General features: G+C 48.1%; 1 protein-coding gene across 1 annotated transcript in view; it reads left to right on the forward strand.

The window, feature by feature from the left end:
• Nucleotides 1–14,136, forward strand: part of LOC138097115 (zinc finger protein 805-like) — a 724,976-nt gene that overhangs the window by 610,448 nt on the left and 100,392 nt on the right. The window lies entirely within an intron of this gene.

The following is a 14,136-nucleotide window of genomic DNA, read 5'->3' on the forward strand; positions in this document are numbered from 1 at the left end:
CTTGGTAAACTAAATAAGATGAAAAAGAAAGTTACTGAATGCTAGAGGTTCATTTGGAGCTGGACTCATACAAAGAGGAAACCTAGAGATTCTGAGTTGCTTTGGTTGACACCTCACAGAGAAGAACATGCTGGATCATATATATGGCAGTTCTATTTTTCTTTTTTAAGGAGACTCCACACTGGTCTCCTAGGTGGCGCTAGTGGTAAAGAACCCGCCTGCCAATGCAGGAGACGCAAGAGCCAAGGGCTCCACCCCAGGGTCAAGATCCCCTAGAGAAGGAAATGGCAACCCTCTCCAGTATTTCTTGCCTGAAAAATTCCACAGACAGAGGAGCCTGGTGGACTACAGTCCATGAGGTCGCAAAGAGTCGGACACAATTGAGTGGCTAAACAACAACAATAGGTAGTTTTAACCCCAAATCCATTTCCTTGTAATGGATTACAAAGAATAATTTGTAATTCTAACCCCCAATACATCTCCATGACATTTTTCAGAATGCTGTTTTGTAGTAAGCTGAAGCAACTGAACACCCATTGCTGGGAGAATGGATAAGTAAAACCTGGCATATTCCGGGAATGGAATTTTACACATAAGACGAAGTAATGAGGGAAAAAATGACGGAGAAATAAGCTAGGTAGAGCAGGAGGGTTGGAGAAGAGACAATGAACCAGAAGCAGAGGAGGTCTTAGACCTCCAAGTGGGCAGATTATATGGGTCCTCTTGAGGCCATGTGCCTTTGACTCTTAGTATGGTGGGGCTTCCCAGATAGACCCAGGTGCAATCCCTGGGTCAGGAAGATCCCATGGAGAAAGGAATAGTGACCCACTCCAGTATTCTTGCCTGGGAAATCCCATGGACAGAGGAGGCTGGCAGGCTACAGTCGTGGGGTCGCAGAGTGGGACACGACTGAGCGATCTTGGCTGGCCAATAGTGAGAAGAGTTGATGAAACAGTTTGACAAGATCACACAGGCTACAGAGTTGAAATAGATTGAATCAGGGCCAGGATGGGAGCAGAGAGATCGATTCTTGCCATAATCCAGCGACGATGGTTTATGTTTAAGTGTTTTGTTAAAGCCAACAGAATTCTCAGCCTGGTTAGGTGTAGCTTATGAATTCCCCGGCAAGAACACTGGAGCGGGTGGCCATTCCTTCCTCCAGGGGATCTTCCCTACCCAGGGATCAAACCCAGGTCTCCTGCCTCGCAGGCAAACTCCTTACCATCTGAGCCGCCAGGGAAGCCCTCCTATGAGAGAAAGACAAGGTCAAGAATGCCGAGGTTTTAGGCACAAACGGTTGATATTTGGTGGGCAAGGAGAACAGGAGGAGGGAGAACTGGGGTCTGAACATGAGTTCTGTCTGGGGCATGTTGGTTTTGAGATACCTATTACAGACGAGCAGGCAGTTAGATGCACAGAGCTGAAGTTCAGGAGACAAGTTCAGTCTGGAGAGAGAAATCTGAAAGCTACTTCGATTCCAAAAACTTACTGGTCTCGGGACTTTGTGATGACCCCCATCATTTCCTTGGGTTTCCCAGGTGGCGCTAATGGTAAAGAACCCGGCTGCCCATAAGGGATGTGGGTTCCATCCCTGGGCAGGGAAGATCCTCTGGAGAAGGAAATGGCAACCCGCTCCAGGATTCTTGCCTGGAGAATCCCACGGACAGAGGAGCCTGGCGAGCTACAGCCCAGGTGGATGCAAATAGTCGGACACGCCTGCAGCAACTTAGCACAGCACAGCACGTAGTTCCTCTTCCTTCTCATCACTTTTCCCTTTCATCTCCCTCCTCAAAACAACTTTGTATTGTTCAGTCGTTTTCACCCTCCTCCTGTATTGCCTGGGTCTTGCGTGCCTCCATCTTTTTGAAATTCCCAATGCTCAGATGCAGAGAAATCAGCATGCTTTCATATTACATGAGGGGTCAATTTTCTCTTACCTAGCACAGTTATTGAAACGCTTGAAAAATGGGACTCCCATACCTTCTCATAAGCTCAGTATGTTTTCAGTCCAATTCTCCTCCTCCTCCCCACTAACCAAGGAAAAGAGCACAGCAGTCTGAAGTGTGAGGAACTTACTGTCGGAAGGACTGTCTTGACCCATCTGCAAGAGAGCTCCAAAGTCTGTTTCCAGCAGAAGGCAGGTAAGCAGCACTGGCTAGGTTGGCTTTTATATGAGCAGTCTATTTGGCCCCACCCACTTACTTAAGTATAAACCCATCTAATCCAGCAAGGACTAGATAGGATCTTTTCTTCCTTTGAATGAATTATTTATTTACTTATTTTTATTTTTTGGCTGTGCCCCTTGGCATGTGGGATCTTAGCTGCCCGAATGGGAGTCAGACCCATGCCCCCTGCATTTGAAGCAAGGTGTTTGAACCAGTGGACCACTTATACCAACATCTATACTGAACAAGTGCGTTTTTGAGTAGAATTGCACTTACGCATTTTCCCCCCATGTTTGTTATGTACATATTATTCACTTTGAAATTGCTTTTTCATATTCTTCACTTATCTTTTGAAGTGGTAGCCTTTTTTTATTTAATTAATAACTAGCAGCAGGATTGAAGTGAGGTAAAATCACTAAGTTGTATCTGACTCTTTTCACTGGAGTGGGTTGCTCTTTCCTTCTCCAGGGGATCTTCCCGACCCAGGGATTGAACCCAGGTCTCGAACCCAGGTCTCTCTCCCACATTGTAGGCGATGCTTTACCATCTAGGGAAGTCAAGCCGCAGGATTAGGGTGAGGCAAATGAGGTTCTCATTTCTAGGGAGCAATATTTAAGGGGAGGATGCTAGATTTGTTCTGTGGTCAAGACAAATGATATTTGGATGCAGTACTTAAAAAATTAAAAGTAATTGCAAAAAGTCCATGTTTTCAAAATGTAAGAATTGTAGATAAGGACTTCCCTGGAGGTCCAGTGGTTAAGACCTCACCTTGCAGTGCAGAGGGCATGGGTTCCAGCCCTGATCAGGGAACTAAGATCCCACATGCCCCTGGGTGTGGCAAAGAAAACAAACTGTCAGTAAAAACAGGATCCTCTCCAGTAGTGTCAGGAGTTGTGCATCCGAGGGCACATGTGCTGTGACTGAAAGGAGCTCTCCTTGGCAATTTCTTCTCTAGGTCATTGGTCAGTTTTGAGGGAAGCTGACAAGTCCTTTCAATTTTTCATAGTTGTCATCCACCGTAATGCAAAATGGAGAAATTTTATTACTCATATATGTTCGTGTGATTCAGGAGGAGTCAAAGTGTCAGGTGACAGCACTGAGGAGGACCTCTGCTGTAAGGAGCGCGTTGACTGACTGGTTTGATCTCCTTTCAGTCCAAGAGATTCTCAAGAGTTTCCTCCAGCAACACAGTTCGAAAGCATCAGTTCTTTGGCACTCAGCCTTCTCTACGGTCTACCTCTCACATTCACGCATGATTGCTGGAAGAACCGTAGCTTTTACTATACAGACCTGTGTCAGCAAAGAGACGTCTTTGCTTTTGAATATCCTGTCTAGGTTTGTCATCGCCTCTTTTCCAAGGTGTAAGAGTCTTTTAATTTCATGGCTGCAGTCACCATGAAATTAAGTTACCTTATGACCCAGCAATCCCATTCCTGGGCATATACGCAGAGAAAGTCAGAATTCAAAAGATACACGCACCCCAATGTTCATAGCAGCACTGTTTACAATAGTCAGGCATTCTTTCCTGGTTCTCAGATCTCCCCTTATTGGCTGATGAACCTAAGTTATGTTGGGCGGCGCTAAACTCCTCTCTGGAAGAGTAGATTATCCTTGAAACTTAGTTTTGAGAAGAGGTACCTGGGTTACGCTAAATTGAAAGACTGGGAAGCCTTGCTGGAAAGTCTCCCTAACCCAAAATCTAATTCATTGCCTCATTAAAAAAAAAACAACTAACTGTATTTATTTCTTTATTTTTGGCTGCACTGGGTCTTCATTGCTGGGAGGGCTTTTCTCTAGCTGCCCTGAGCGGGGGCTGCTCTCTAGCCGTGGTGTGCAGGCGTCTCTTCTCACAGAGCTCCAGGCCTGCAGGCTTCAGTAGCATGTGCAGAGGCATGTGGACTCTAGGGCACAGTCTCAGTAGCTGTGGCTCACAGGCTTAGAAGCTCCACAGCATATGGGACCTTCCCAGATCAGGGATCAAACCTGTGTCTCCGGCATTGGCAGGTGAATTCTTTACCACTGAGCCACCAAAGAAGCCCTCATCACCTTTTTAAGCCTCTTCTAGGGTTTGTCAAGGATAAATACAAATCTTTAAAGTCTTTCCCAGAAATAAGAAAGCTTTAGTCATCTGAGCAAGCAGATTTAACTTACTCCAACAGTTCTTTATAAACTAGTAAGTTTACATTGTAATACCTGATTCACACCCAAGTGTCAAAGCCATGAGATCTCTAGTTTTGCCTGTTTATATGTCTGTGTACACATTATACCTTTGATAAAAGTCTCTACCTCTAGATAAGGTTTATCAAAATTAAATTTAGAGAAGAGCTCTATTTAATCGACTTAAAAGGTCAATGCTTAAAATTAAATATTTTTTAAATGTGAAAGAAGCTGGCTAAAATGAATTTCAGGTTCATGTGATCTAAGAAAAATCCGATTTTTTCCTTTCTTTCCTGTATTTTTTTTTTTTTTTTTTTTGGCTGTGTGGGCTCTTTGCTGCCTTGCGGGCTCCCCTAGCAGAGGCCTGAGGTCTTAGCTGCCCTGTGGTGTGTGGGCTCCTCGATCCCCCAGCAGGGACGGAACCCGCTTCCCCTGCATTGGAAGTCCCCTTGGCATAGGATGTAAAGCAAGTGTGAGTCCAGCCGGTGCATGGAGCAGGAAACTGCGGTGGAACAAAGCAGGAAGCAGTAAAAGATCATGAGGACTTTTGAGACCAAGGGGCCAACGCAGTCAGACTTTTGTAGAGAAGGCGTCCTCTTATGTTGTAGATTACTTCCATTGTGTATCACTTTTCCGTTGCTGTGTAAGTGTTTTCATACATGTGTGGCTTAAAACAATGCACACCAATTATTTCACACTTCTAGTGGATCAGGAGTTTGATCATGGCTTAGCTGAGTTGTCTGCTTCAAGGTCTTACGAGATTGTGCTCAAGTCATCAGTGAGGACCAAATTCTCAATGAAGACTGGATTGAGAAACAAGATGCTTCAAAACTCATTCAAGTTGTGGCTAGAATGTATTTTCTTGTGGTTGTAGGACTGAAGGCTTTAGCTTCTTGTTGTCTGTTGGTGAAGGTCACCCTCAGCTCATACAAGCTGCCTGCGCTTTCTTATCTTGTGAGCCTGCCAACATGGTCACTTGCTTCCTCGAGCCTGCAAAGGAGAGACAGAATCCAGAAAGATAAGTCTAACCCTGTACACATAATCACACATATCCCACGACCTTTGGTGTATTCTGTATGTCTAGAAGCAAGTTACAGATGTGGCCCCAAATTGAGGAGAGAGGTCGTACAAAGGCTAGAACATCAAGAGGCAAGGATTTTGAGGCCCACACTGGTTATATACATACATATATCTGTATAGATATCTATATAGGTATAGATATATTTGTGTATGTGATGATTTAAATGGACTGCAAGGAGATCCAACCAGTCCATTCTGAAGGAGATCAGCCCTGGGTGTTCTTTGGAAGGAATGATGCTAAAGCTGAAGCTCCAGTACTTTGGCCACCTCATGCGAAGAGTTGACTCATTGGAAAAGACTCTGATGCTGGGAGGGATTGGGGGCAGGAGGAGAAGGGGACGACAGAGGATGAGATGGTTGGATGGCATCACCGACTCGATGGACGTGAGTCTGAGTGAACTCTGGGAGATGGTGATGAACAGGGAGGCCTGGTGTGCTGTGATGCATGGGGTCGCAAAGAGTCGGACACGACTGAGCGACTGAACTGAACTGAACTGAACTGAACTGAATGATTTAAAAATTACAGGATATTAAAAAAAATTATTTTCTTTTATTTTTGACCACACTGGGTCTTCACTGCTGCGTGTGGTTCTCTCCTGTTGCGGGGAGCAGGGGCTAGCCTTCATTGCAGTATACAGGCTTCTCTTCTTGTGGTGCACAGGCTCCAGGTTCAGTAGTCGTGGCACACAGGCTTGGTTGACCCACAGCATGTGGGATCTTCCCAGACAAGGGATTGAACCCATGTCCCCGAGTTGGCAGGCAGATTCTTAACCATTGAACTATCAGTGAAGTCCAGGACATTTTTAAGAACAGCACAGAGAAACTCCATAGAGCCGTAATGTAGATTTATCCACTAATATTTTGTGACATTTGCTGTAGCATTCTCATTCTCTCTTTCCTTCCCATTATCCATCAATTAGTATTTGCCTAAACCATTCGAGAACATTACACTTACTGTCTCTTTCTTCTTAAATATTTGTTTGTGTTTTTTTGAGGCGGGGGAAGCAAAGCATTATCTCACACAGCCAGAGGGAAGTTTCCAATGTCGGGGAATTGAACATTAAATCAATAGATACATACGGCTCATGTTACATTCATCATATATAATCCATCATATGCAGTGTTGCTGTTGTTGCTGTTCAGTTGCTAAGTTGTGTCTGACTCTTTGTGACCCCATGGACTGCAGCACTCCGGGCTCCCCTGTCCCCCACTATCTCCCAGAGTTTTCTCAAATTCATGTTCATTGAGTCAGTGATGCTATCTCTCAAATGTAATATCATCTATCAAACAATGGATCAGTATCAGATTTGATCTGGTTAGGCGGAAGTTTGTTTTCTTTGGGGATTTAAGTATGGTCTTAGGTAATATGTATGAGTGCCAAATTGAGAAGGGGTGGGATATGACTGCTTGTTTTCTGTGTAAACTGGACTGGGTTATGCTACTCAGTTTTGGATCCAATACTAATCTGGGTGTTGCTGCGAAGGTATTTTGTTGATGTGCTCAGCATCTGCAATCAGTCAACTGATTATCCAATCTTTTAAAGATTTTATTTTGATTGAGTCTTCCTTATCTAATCAGTTGTCAGGGCTTGAGAGGAAAAGTAAGGTTTCCCTGAGGAAAAAATCCAGCTTCAAGCCTGCAGCATTAGTTCCGACTGCAGTTTCCAACCTGTTCTCTACCCAGTGGATTTTGGACTTGCCAGGCCCCACAAATGCATAACCCAATTCCGTGAAATAAATCTCTTATGTTGTTCAGTTGCTAAGTCGCGTTTGACTCTCTGCAGTCCCATGGACTGCAGCATGCCACGCCTCCCTGTCCTTCACTATCTCCCAGAGTTTGTCCAAGCTCATGTCCATTGAGTCAGTTATGTTACCTAACCATTTCATTCTCTGCCACCCACTTCTCCTCATGCCCTCAGTCTTTCCCAGAATCACAATCTTTTCCAATGAGTCAGCTCTTTGTATCAGGTGGCCAAAGTATTGCAGCTGCAGCTTCAGCATCAGTCCTTCCAATGAATATTCAAGGTTGATTTCCTTTTGGATTGATTGGTTTGATCTCCTTGCTGTTCAAGGGACTCTCAAGAGTCTTCTGTAGCACCACAGTTCAAGAGCATCAGCTATTTCACACTCAGCTTTCTTTGTGGTCCAACTCTCACATCCCTTCATGACTACTGGAAAAACCATAGCTTTGACTATACGGACCTTTGTTGGCAAAGTGCTGTCTCTATTTTTTAATGCACTGTCTGGGTTTGCCATAGCTTTCCTCCCAAGGAGCAAGTGTGTTTGAGTTTCATGGTGGCAGTCGCCACCTACAGTGATTTTGGAGCCCAAGAAAATAAAACCTGTCACTGCTTCCACTTCTCTTTTCTTAAAAAAAAATCAAATCCCTTAGGGGCATTTTATGCACTCTCTGATTCCAGTTCTCCATCTGTTCAGTTCAGTTCAGTCGCTCAGTCGTGTCCAACTCTTTGCGACCCCATGAATCGCAGCACGCCAGGCCTCCCTGTCCATCACCAACTCCTGGAGTTCACTCAGACTCACGTCCATCGAGTCCGTGATGCCATCCAGCCATCTCATCCTCTGTTGTCCCCTCCTCCTCCTGCCCCCAGTCCCTCCCAGCATCAGAGACTTTTCCAATGAGTTAACTCTTCGCATGAGGTGGCCAAAGTCCTGGAGTGTCAGCTTTAGCATCATTCCTTCCAAAGAAATCCCAGGGCTGATCTCCTTCAGAATGGACTGGTTGGATCTCCTTGCAGTCCAAGGGACTCTCAAGAGTCTTTTCCAACACCACAGTTCAAAAGCATCAATTCTTCGGTGCTCAGCCTTCTTCACAGTCCAACTCTCACATCCATACATGACCACTGGAAAAACCATAGCCTTATGCACCCTCAAATCATGAAAACTGTACTTTATTCTTTCAGCGCCACATTTATGGGGGGGGAAATTGTTACAACCTCACCAGAGCCATGACAGGCTCAGAGAGGTGCACTAGGCCAAAAATAATCCCTGAGTCATGCTTCCGGGGCTTCTGGGGATGATAACTCTGGCCAATCAGAGGGATGATAACTGGCCAGTCAGTAAATACCAGGAAACCCCTGCAGCCAGTCAACCCTTGCCGACTCCCTGTCTTTGTTCTAAACTTATAAATCCTGCTGTAAATCTGGCTCGGGGCTCTTGTTCTACTCCACTGCGCTGGATGTGACGGGAGCCCTGGCTCGAGCTAGCAGTAAACCCCTTTATGCTTTTGCATCGCTGTGGACGTCTTCTTCTCTCAGTTTTGGGGGCTCGGACGCTGGGCATAAGAAAAATCAGCAATGCTGACTTCTCAGATTGCTTAGTCTACCTCTTGGTGGACACTGGAAGCTCTAAGACGAGCTTGTTAGTTTCCTGTCATCGATTGCTTGGGTCTCGTGTTCACACTCTGATCATTTTCTGTCTTCACTCACTCCCTTGACAGTCTCATCTAACCATGCCTTGAAATGATAGTGTAAGGTAACTCTGAAATTTATATATGCAGGCTTGAACTCTCTCTTAATGTTCAATCATAGGTTGAAATGCCTAAGCGACACGTACTTTGTCGTCTCATAAACGTTTCAAATTGATCATGTTAAAAACTGGAGTGTTTGTCTTCCCTGGTGGCTCAGTGGTAAAGAATCCACCTGCCAATGCAGGAGACATGGGTTCAATCCCTGGTCTGGGAAGATCCCATATGCTGAGGAGCAACTAAGCCCATCAGCCACAACTACTGAGCTTGTGCTCTAGAGCTGGGAGCTGCAACTATTGTCCACGTGCGGCGACGAGGCCCGTGCGCTCTAGAGCCTGTGCTCCACAATAAGAGAAGCCGCTGCAACGGGAAGCTCGCATACCACAGACAGAGAGGGGCCCCCACTCGCCACAACTAGAGGAAAACCCCGCACAGCAGCGGAGACCCAGGGCAGCCAAAAACACCAAACATGGAGTCTTCATTTCCCCCCAGGTCTCTTCAACTTGTGGCTTTCAGGGGATGGAAAATCCATTCTTCAGGTGATCTATATATGAAGGAGACTCAGGGTAGAAGATGACTCAGGGGAGTGCAGTAACCAATGTGTGCAGTGCATCAAGATGGGACTTCTGGTTTCCTTGTCAAGGTAGTTTTTAAGCTACTTTAAAAAAATCTGTTCCCTCAGAATGCTACCAAGCCAAACTCGGGTTCCCTCACTCCATGCACAGCAAAGCCAACCTGACACTGGGTTGTGGTGAAAGTACAGTGTTTATCGCAGGGTGCCAACCAAGGAGAATGGGGAGCTCACACTCAAAAGACCTGAACACCTTGACGACTTCAGGCGAGGGTTTTTATTAAAAAACATATTTATTACTAATTAGTTAATTAGTATATGGCTGCACTGGGTCTTTCTATGGCACACAGGCTCTTCACGGCTACGCTCAGGCTTTCTCTAGTTGCAGAGACTACGGGCTACTCTTGAGTTGTGGTGGCTTCTCTTGTTGCTGACCACAGGCTCTAGAGCATGAGGGCTTCAGTACTTGTGGTGCGTGGGCTTAGTTGCCCTGCAGCATGTGGGATCTTAGTTCTCAGACCAGGGGATCGACCCCATGTCCACTGCACTGGCAGGCAGATTCCTAATCCCTGGGCCACCAGGGAAAGTCCCCAGGCAAGGGTTTTTAAAGACAGTGCTAGGGGAGAGGGTCCTAGGATACATGATCAGCTCATGGAGAATTTTCTGATTGATTGATGCTGAGGTAGCAGGGCGGTGTTTCAGGAATCTCACCATCAATCTTCTGATTCCAAGCAGTCTGTGGTCTATGTGTTTGAGGTCAGCAGTTTCCACCTGGTGGGAATTTGGTTTCTATTAAAAAAAAAAAAACAACTTAAAATGTGCTTCAGACATTGTTAACTGTCTTCCTCGAGGAGAGCTAAGCTCTTATGACCCCATCCTACAGATTGATGTATTGCTTATTTTCTCCTTCTCTGTTTGACTGCCTCTTCTTTGTTCCAATTGTTGCCTCTTAAAATGATTAACTGTTGGAGCCCACCGTTTGGAAATCAGGGAGGCCAAGCCAACTAAAGCTGTTGCCACAAACAAGAAGGACGGACACAGAGAGGTGTGGTGGTGGAAGAGGCTCCACATGGTCCCTCTAGGTTTTGAGAAGAGGCTCTTGGGAATTCGCTGGTGGTCCAGTGGTTATGATTTCGGATGCACACAGTAGTAAGCGGCAGTGAATAGTAGCTGGAAGCAAGGTCTTGGTTTTCCGGACCAGGAGTCCTAACCACTGGACCACGGGGGCCAGCAGTTAGGGCTTGAGTCCCTAGTCCTTGCCTGCCTAGTCAAGAATGAATTCAGACAAGAAGGCAGAAAGTCAAGCGTAAAAGTTTATTGAAAAATACATTCAGAAAGGTGCATGGGAAAACTTAAGAGTCATGACTTTGGGAAGTTTAAATCCTTTACAAGGGGGCAGCTTTCTGGGTCTTTGTCTTCCTTCTGGCCAATCATCTTGCTTTGTACCCCACTCCTGGCTACATTGTCTCAGGACACTTCCCTGGGTGCACACACACACACACACATACACCTCAGCCAAGATGGATCTTGAAGTGAAGGCTTCTGGAAGGAGACTCATTATGGCCTGGTGTTATCCCCTGACTTTTGACCCCAAGGAGCCTTTCTGCTCATGTGCAGTGTCTCCTTTGTCCCAAAAGAGGACACTTGACCCAAACAGGGTTTTGCCCCTTTGTCTTTGCCATGATTATTATCATTTACAAGAGCTTCCCAGGTGGTAAAGAATCTGCCTGCAATGCTGGAGACGCCAGAGACAAGGGTTGAGTCCTGCAACCCACTCCAGTATTCTTGTTTGGGAAAATCCCATGGACAGACAAGCCTGCCGGGCTACAGTCCATGGGGTGGCACAGCTGGACAGAACTAAACACAGTGTACAAGAAACAAAGACTGGCTATTTACCCTGTTTCTGTTGCTTCCATTTTTGAAGGGCAAACAGGGGGCTGATTTTAGATGCCTTGACTGGAGTCCACCTACATCTTGTCTCTGGAAATGCAAACAGGAGGCTAGTCGTAAACGTCTAAGCTTTAGCCCATCTAACTTCTACCTCAATTAGGACCCCGAGTTTCCACTGCAGGGATGCGGGTTCCATCCCTGGTCGGGAAACTAAGAGCCCACAAGCCTCGCTGGGTAACAAAAAAGAGAGAGAGAGAGAGGATCCAGGAAGGAGCAGCGGGGTAAGGAAAACCACTGGGCCAGCTGCAAGCCCAGGTCACAGCCCCACACCCTTTGCACTTGGCCCCACCGGGGGCGAATGTCCCAGCACTCCGAGCCTCAGTTTCCCTGGGTCACTGCACGGACTCTCTCGGCCCCGGCCCCTCGTCCACCCGACTTGAATCCAGTATGAAGAAGCATGTCTAGGCTGGCCTCAGCTCCTCGTGTGGAGGAATACGCGGCTGGTTACGCGGCTCCCCGCCTTCGCGGACCTAGCGGAGACTATCTCACCCAGAGGCGATGCGCCTGAGGTGGGCGCTGGCCAATGACGCAGGGGCGTTTCCTGAGGCGTGGGCGGGGCTTCCGGTTTCTCTCTGCGGACGCCATTTGCCTACAGGGTTCGCTCCCGGCGGGATTCGACGGGCGGAGCGCGGCTCCCTTGGCCTTTCGTGGGGCCCGAGCGGAGGGGTGCGGATCCCTTTCGAGCCTTTGAACGGGTCGTGAGTCCCTAGACGGTGGCGTGCCCTGGTCGCCCGCCGGCCCGCGGCCTCTGCGGGCCTCAGCAGCGGCCCTGGTCTCCGCGTTCACGAGGGCGGCGCCCGGCTCTGGGGCGGCTTGTTCGCGGAGGGCGGCGGTCAGCCGAGGTCGCCCGGCCCAGGCGGGCGGAGACGAGGGTCAGCGGGCCGCCCCGGGCTCGCCTCTCCCAGGCGGCCTGGACCGCAGCTCCCATCATGGCGGCGCCGACCCACCGGACCCAGGTGAGTGGACGGCAGTGGCGGTACCGCTCGTCTTTGAGGGCAGAGGCGGTTCCGGCAGGCACCCCGGATGTGTCCGCGCGGCCGTGTGCTCTGGTGTGTGGAGCCGCTTTGCCACTTACGTAGTCCCGGTCTTGAAAGCTGCTAGGCTCTGACAGGTGCCCAGAAGTTGCAGAGAAATGACTGTTGCTTCCTCCGGGTTGTTATTCAGTCGCTCAGTCATGTGCGAGTCTTGCGACCCTGTGGACTGTAGCCCGCCAGGTTCCCCTGTCCATGGGCTGCCCCTTTTTTTTTTTTTTTTAAACCGCTGAGCCACCTGATGAGCCCCCATCATATTTGGTAAATCCCTAACGCTACCGTGTGCTGCGAGAATACACCCAGGCCCGCCCCCCACCCCCGCCCCCTCTGGTGTTACTCCCCCTGGTGGCCTTGGGCGTTGGAGGGCGAGATGAGTGCACCGACAGAGTCAAGGTACAGAAGGCCCACGAGGTTGCCACGGTTCCTCCCAGATGCTGAGACTTGCCTTGAGTGGGCGAGATCCTGTGGGCCTTTGGCGAATGCTGCGCTCACTTTCAGCCAGGTCAGCCGTGGTGGCCAATCTCATGGCCAAAGCGAGCGTTAGCCTTGGCCATTTGTGCTCCCTGGTCTGAAGTAGTCTTGGCACGGGGTGAGTTTTGGCAGGGACTAGGAAGAAAGAGGCTAAACGGTTCATTGTGGAATCTCCCTGGGAATCTGGGGACCCAGGAGGGGCTGAGGAGTTGGTCCAGACCCTGCCGTTACCCAGGTAGATCCATCCCTTCAGGAGTTTCTCTCGGGAGGTCTGTGATGAAGGCTCTGCTCCTCTGCCCATGTTCACAGAAATATTTTCAGGCATGATGAAATGGATTTAACAGCAAACATTTGCTGTAAATGCCTCACAGCCTCATCACTAGGTGTTCACTTTGGTAAAAGAATGTCCGGTTACACTGTTAGACCCTGAACTAACACTGGCCTGTGTTAAAAATCTTGCCTTTGGTTTGTAGGACACACGATTGGGTGGATTGGTGGAGCTCCCTTAGCCTCAGGTCATTGTCTGGCGTGGAGGTAATGAGAGATTTACTCAGAGCCTGTGGGAAAATCAAGGAAAATACCAAAGCCAATGGAATGTTGAATAATTTTCTGAAACTCACGACTGTTATTGGTGAAGTGGGAACTGTTATTGTATTGATCCAGAAACGGAGGCTCAGAGAGATGAAGTGATTGATGTCTCCAAGGTAACACAGCTGGCAAGTCTCGGGTTTCAAGAGTTTGGATGCAGACCACGGGAGACTGACAAAAGAACTGGGGACTTTTAGTCGCTTTAACCAGGATATGAAGCCCTCAGCATGGGCCAGGCAGTTAGCAGGACCAGGGAGGCGCAGGTACCGCTGCTGTTACCGTTATCGATACTGCTATGACCATTGTGCACTCATTCCTGTGATGTCCCAGAGCCCTGTCTGCATTTCACAGCCCGCACATCACTCCCATCGTCTTGTGTGGCTTTCCAGTGGTCTCACATAGGAGGCTTCTCTTACGGGCTTCGTGACACACTACTGTATTAGGTCCAAAACGTGGTTCACCTCCCCTTCAGCCCAGCCGAGATCTTGCCCTCGGGAGATGCCCCATAATTAGGGTCTTGATCTCTCTGCTTCTTTACCAGCCTTGTAGAAATGAGCTCTGTTACCTCTGCTTGACAGGTGTCTGTGACCTTCGATGACGTGGCTGTGACTTTCACCCAGGAGGAGTGGGGGCATCTGGA

Source organism: Capricornis sumatraensis, chromosome 20 (assembly GCF_032405125.1).
Source record: "Capricornis sumatraensis isolate serow.1 chromosome 20, serow.2, whole genome shotgun sequence".
Taxonomy (NCBI): Eukaryota; Metazoa; Chordata; class Mammalia; order Artiodactyla; family Bovidae; genus Capricornis; species Capricornis sumatraensis.